Source organism: Desmodus rotundus, chromosome 6 (genome assembly GCF_022682495.2).
Source record: "Desmodus rotundus isolate HL8 chromosome 6, HLdesRot8A.1, whole genome shotgun sequence".
NCBI classification, from domain to species: Eukaryota; Metazoa; Chordata; class Mammalia; order Chiroptera; family Phyllostomidae; genus Desmodus; species Desmodus rotundus.
In genome coordinates, this window is record NC_071392.1 from 43,931,756 (window position 1) to 43,937,783 (window position 6,028).

Below are 6,028 nucleotides of genomic sequence, written 5' to 3' on the forward strand. Positions count from 1 at the left end.
CAGGATCTGACAAAAGCCATTCTTGATATAACCGCAATACTCCTGTTTCTCCCACACACCTATCGCTTCCCTCTGTTTCATCTATTCTGAACTACGTATAATTGCCATAAGGGTTTCACTCCCTGACTCCCTGCATTGTTTCCCCTGCCTGGTACCCCTAACAAAGTTATACTTATCCTTCCAGATTTGCTTCAAGCCTCTCCTTAGCACTATACTTCCTGACTGCCTACTCACAGTTGACCATTCTTTGGCACCATCTCATTCTGCCTGTGATCATTTAACATATTGGTCTCTGCCTCTAGCCTGTGAGTTCCTCAAGGGCAGGAATAATGCATTATTTATATTTGTATGCATAGTATTTGGAATATGGTCAATGCTCAATAAGTATGTGTTGAAAAGAGGTATATATATAAAGTACAGATTTGTGATCTTTATAAGATGAGGACCAGACGTTACAACTTTAAATGCCAATGGCCTTGGTAGTTTAAAAAACAATGAAAGGGCACTTCCAGGCATAGATAAACACAGCTCACCTTCTCACATAACCACATCTAGATTACAACTAAATTATAGAACAACCATCCCTGAGAACCATCAGAAATCGAGTTGTTTGAAAGCCTGACAACCATGAAATTAAAGAAACCACATCCATCCAGACTGGTAGGAGGGGTGGAGACACTGAACAGACTGGCCCCACTGAACATACTGGCCCCACATCCACAGGTGATAGATTAAAAAATTGATAGAGTTATCCTGGGAGCAAAGCATCCCAGCCCCACACCAGGACATCCAGCATAGGGTTCCAGTGACGAGAAGATAAATACCCATAATGTCTGGCTGCAGAAAGCAGTGGGGATTGAGTCGATAAAAGAAATTTCTGGAGTCCCAGCAGTTCCTCTTAAAGAACTCACACACAGACTTACCCAGACTCCCTCCCTCTGAGCTCCAGCACCAGGGTAGTAGTTTAAAAGGCACCAGTGTATTCAGTGAGAAACTGAAGTGTCTACCATGAAGGTGAGAGCTGGAGGACAGCTTTCTCCCAGACAGAAAGGTGGACATAGGCCATTGTGCCTTTTTTTAACCCTCCCCTGCACAGAGCCACAGAGTAGCAGGCTGGTGCCACATCTGAGACTCCACCAACCTGGTTAAGACCGTTTGCCCTGCCCTGAAGATCCTGAGACCCTTTCCCACCCAACTTAGCCCACCCAAGCTGCTTTCCCTTGTCTCATGTATCACAACCTCCTAAATCCTCTCAAGCAAGCAACACCTGGCCTCAGTGAATATCCAGTCCCCATACCTCTTGCCAAGTAGCCCCAGGCCCGGCACTAGGAGCAACCAGCCTAGATTCACAATTTGGCATTGCCTGGTAGCACAAGTAGCAGCCATCTCAGATTGCTTTATAGCTTAGGCAGGGTGGTCCTGGGCAAAACACAGGTGGGGGCTGACATTGTCATGCAACACCCAGGAAACCACAGACCCTGGGCACCCAGTGGACAGCTGTTGACCACTTTAGAGCACTTCCAAACTGATCATGCATAGTTGATCCTCCACAGAGGGTGGTCAGTGGCCACAGCCAGTTCTCGTAGCTGATCGGCCTGGGTAAATCCCTTCCATTGACCTGCCAACAACAATCAAGGATCAACTACAAGAGGAGGGAGTACTCAGCCACATGAAGGCTGCATGTTGAGTGCCCAGCTAGGCTAATAGAGGAGGTTGTGCTGCTGGACCTTATAGGACACCTACATCATTAGGCCATGATACCAAGACGGGGAGTTTTAGCAGCTCCACCTAATACATAGAAACAAACACAGGGAAGCTTCCAAAACAAGGAGACAAAGAAACATGGCCCAAATGAAAGAACAGATCAAAACTCCAGAAAAAAGAACTAAACAAAAGGGAGATAAGCAATCTTATCAGATGCAGAATTTTAAACACTGGTTATAAGGATGCTCAAGGAACTTAGTGATGACCTCAGCAGCATAAAAAAGATCCACTCAGAAACGAAGGATACACTAATTAAAATAAAGAACAATTTACAAGGAAACAACAGTAGAGTGGATGAAGCTGAGGATCAAATCAATGATTTAGAACATGAGGAAGCAAAAAACAACCAATAAGAACCAGAAGAAGAAAAAAGAATCCAAAAAAACAAGGATAGTGTAAGCAGCCTCTGAGACCACTAGAAGGGTCCCAACATTCACATCATAGGGGTGCTAGAAGGAGGAGAGAAAGAACAAGAAATTGGAAATCTACTTGAAAAAATAATAAGACACCCCTAATTTGGTGAAGCAAATAGACCTGCAAGTCCAGGAAGCACAGAGAGTCCCAAACAAGATAGATGCAAGGAGGGCCACGCCAAGACACATCATAATGCAAATGCCAAAGTTAAAGATAAAGAGAGAATCATAAAAGCAGCAAGAGAAAAGCAAGTTTCCTATAGGGGAGTTCCCATAAGACTGTCAGTTAATTTCTCAAAAGACACTGCAGGCTCAAAGAGATTGGCAAAAAATATTTAACGTCATGAAAAGCAGAGACCTATAGCTGAGATTGCTCTACCCAACAAAGCTATCATTTAGAATTGAAGGGCAGATAAAGAGCCTCCCAGAAAAGGTACAGCTAAAGGAGTTCATCATCAAACTATCATATGAAATTTTAAAGGGACTTATTTAAGGAAAAGAAGATTAAAACTATGAACAACAAAATGGCAATAAATACATATCTATCAACAGTTGAATCTACAAAACAAACTAAGCAAATAAGAACAACAGAGACAGAATCATGGATATGGTGAACATTTTTATTGTTCCCTGATGGGAGGGGTGTGTGGGGGAATGGTGAAGAAGTACAAATATGTAGTTATAGAATAGCCATGGGAATGTAAAGTACAGTATAGGAAATTGAGTAGCCAAAGAATATATGCATGGCCCATGGACATGAACAAAGGTGTGGGTACTGTCTGAGGGAGTGGGGGGTGTTGTGTGGAGGGGCACAAAGGGGGAAATACTGGGACAACTGTAACAACATAATTGATAAAATATAATTTAAAAAGACAGGTCAAATATAATATACAGTAATAGGAAGTGATGAAGACTGGAAAACTGGGAATACATGCCTTATCTACAAGTTACATATGCTTCTCAACTTATTCCATTATGGAAATGAAGTGGACCTATTTGATATATATATATTTTAATCCTCACCTTAGGACAGGCTTATTGATTTTAGAGACAGGGGAAGGGTGAGAGAGAGGAAGGTAGAAAAATTTGATGTGAGAGAAACATCAATCAGTTGCATCTCATATATACCCTAACTCGGGATGAAACCTAGACATGGGCCACCTAGATACGTGTCCAGACCAGGAATCAAACCCACGACCTTTCAGTTTAGGAGATAATGCTCCAACCAACTAAGCCACACCAGCCAGTGCCTAGATATTTTTAATGTGAAGTTTCTTAAGAAACTGTGCAAGACAAACAAAGCATCTGTGGGTCCGATAACCCAGTCTGACGTCTGATCTAGGAAACAGTGGCTTAGTTTGGTTAAGGTAGCTTTTGAGAGTTTTGTTTGTCTGTTTGTTTGTTAATCCAAGCCTGAACTTTGTCAATTGCTGGAATAGATGCTAAGCAAATATACTCAAACTGCAGTCATAATAAATGTGTCTCGACCAAGATGGAGGTGTAGGTAGGTACACTTAGCCTCCTCGCACAACCAAAAGGACAAAAACAAATTTAAAAACAAAATATGATCAGAATTGCCAGAAAATTGAACTGTTTGGAAGTCCAACAATCAAGGAGTTAAAGAAGAAACATTTATCCAGACTGGTAGGAGGGGTGGAAATGGGAAGTAGGGTAGAGAGGATTCATGGCAAGAGGGCAGCTGGAGGACGGGGTAGGCAAGGTGGTGGCTGGTGGAGCTGGTGGTCCCACATTTGTATGCAGATAAGCCAGGAGGAACAACTGGGGAGCGAGACAGACCATGCAACCAAGGTTTCCCAGCACAGGGAAATAAAACCTCAAAATCTCTGTAAAAACATGTGGGGGTTGAGGTGGTGAGAGAAACTCCCAGCCTCACAGGACAGTTTGTTGGAGAGACCCATAGGGTCCTAAAAGGTTCACAAAACCTCCCACTGGGAAATCAGCACCAGAAGGGCCCAGTTTGCCTGTGGGTAGCAGAGGAAGTGACTGAAAGCCAGCGGAGAGCTGAACAAGCTGCATTGTTCCTTCTGGGACCCCTCCCCCACATACAGTGTCACAACACAGCAAAGTGGGTTGCCCCACCCTGGCAAATACCTAAAATTCCGCCCCTTACACATGACAGGTGCGTTGAGACAAAAAAAATACTGTCCAAATGAAAGAACAGGTCAAAACTCCAGAAAAAATACAACTAAGCACTGAAGAGATAGCTGTCCTACCAGATGCAGAATTCAAAACACTGGTAATCAGGATGCTCATAGAAAGGGTTGAGTATAGTTGCAAAATAAAGGAAAAAGTGAAGGCTATGCAAAGTGAAAAAAAGGAAAACGTACAGGGAACCAACAGTGATGAGAAGGAAACTGGGACTCCAATGAACGGTTTGGAGCAGAAGGAAGAAATGAACATTCAGAACAGAATGAAGAAACAAGAATTTTAAAAAATGAGGAGAGGCTTAGGAACCTCCAGGACAACTTTAAATGTTTCAACATCTAAATCATAGGAGTGCCAGAAGGAGAAGAGAAAGGGCAAGAAATTGAAAACTTACTTGAAAAAACTAATGGAGAACTTCCCCAATCTGGCAAAGGAAGTGGACTTCCAGGAAGTCCAGGAAGCTCAGAGAGTCCCAGAGAAGTTGGACCCAAGGAGGAACACAACAAGGCACATCATAATTACATTACCTAAAATTAAAGATAAGGAGGGGATCTTAAAAGCTGCAAGAGAAAAAGAGACAGTTACCTACAAAGGAGTTCCCAGAAGACTGTCAGCTCATTTCTCAAAAAGAGACCTTACAGGCAAGAGGGGGCTGGAAAGAAGTATTCCAAGTCATGAAAGGCAAGGACCTACATCCAAGATTATTCTATCCAGCAAAGCTATCATTTAGAATGGAAGGGCAGATAAAGTGCTTCCCAGATAAGGTCGTTAAAGGAGTTCGTCATCACCAAGCCTTTAATATATGAAATGTTAAAGGGACTTATCTAAGAAAAAGAAGAAGGTCAAAACTATGACCAGTAAAATGACAACAAACTCACGACTATCAACAACCAAACCTAAAAAACAAAAACAAAAACGAACTAAGCCAACAAGTAGAACTGGAACCGATTCATAGAAATGGAGATTACATGAAGGGTTGTCAGTGGGGAGGGGGAGGTTGGAGAATGGGAGATAAGGTACAGGAAATAAGAAACATAAATGGTAGGCACAGAATAGACATGGGAAGGTTAAGAATGGTATGGGAAATGTAGAAGCCAAAGAACTTCTATATACGACACGTGGACATGAACTAAGGGGGTTGGGATGCTGGCGTGAGGGGAGGTGCAAGGTGGAGGGGAATAAAGGGGGGTAAATGGGACAACTGCAATAGTATAATCAATAAAATATATTTTAAAAAATAAAAATGATAAACTCAGAGAATGTCTGGATTGAAAACCCAACCCTGTACCCAATTTGTGAATTTCCTTTACTACATATCCTTCCATTTCTTCTTGAACTGTTGAACTTCATCTCCAGAATAATTGTTGTCTCATCATAGTTTCAGCCATACAATCAGACTGTCACTGTGGGTAGGGAAATAATGTTTACTGAGTGCCTCATAGAAGCTTCATATTTGTGGATATTTCACTTTAGTCCATGCTTTGAAAAGTCTTCAAAGGCTTTTTTCAAAACTGAACTGGAATTCCATGTTCATTCTGACTCTTTCTAATTTATCCTATCTTGCAAAAAGTAGCAAAAGTCTAAAGCATCAGAATTTTAAATCCAAACTTGATCAGGCCTTTTTAGAAGTTTCAGTTAATTAAATTGTTATATTCAGAAAATATACATTAAAAATAATGCAGTGT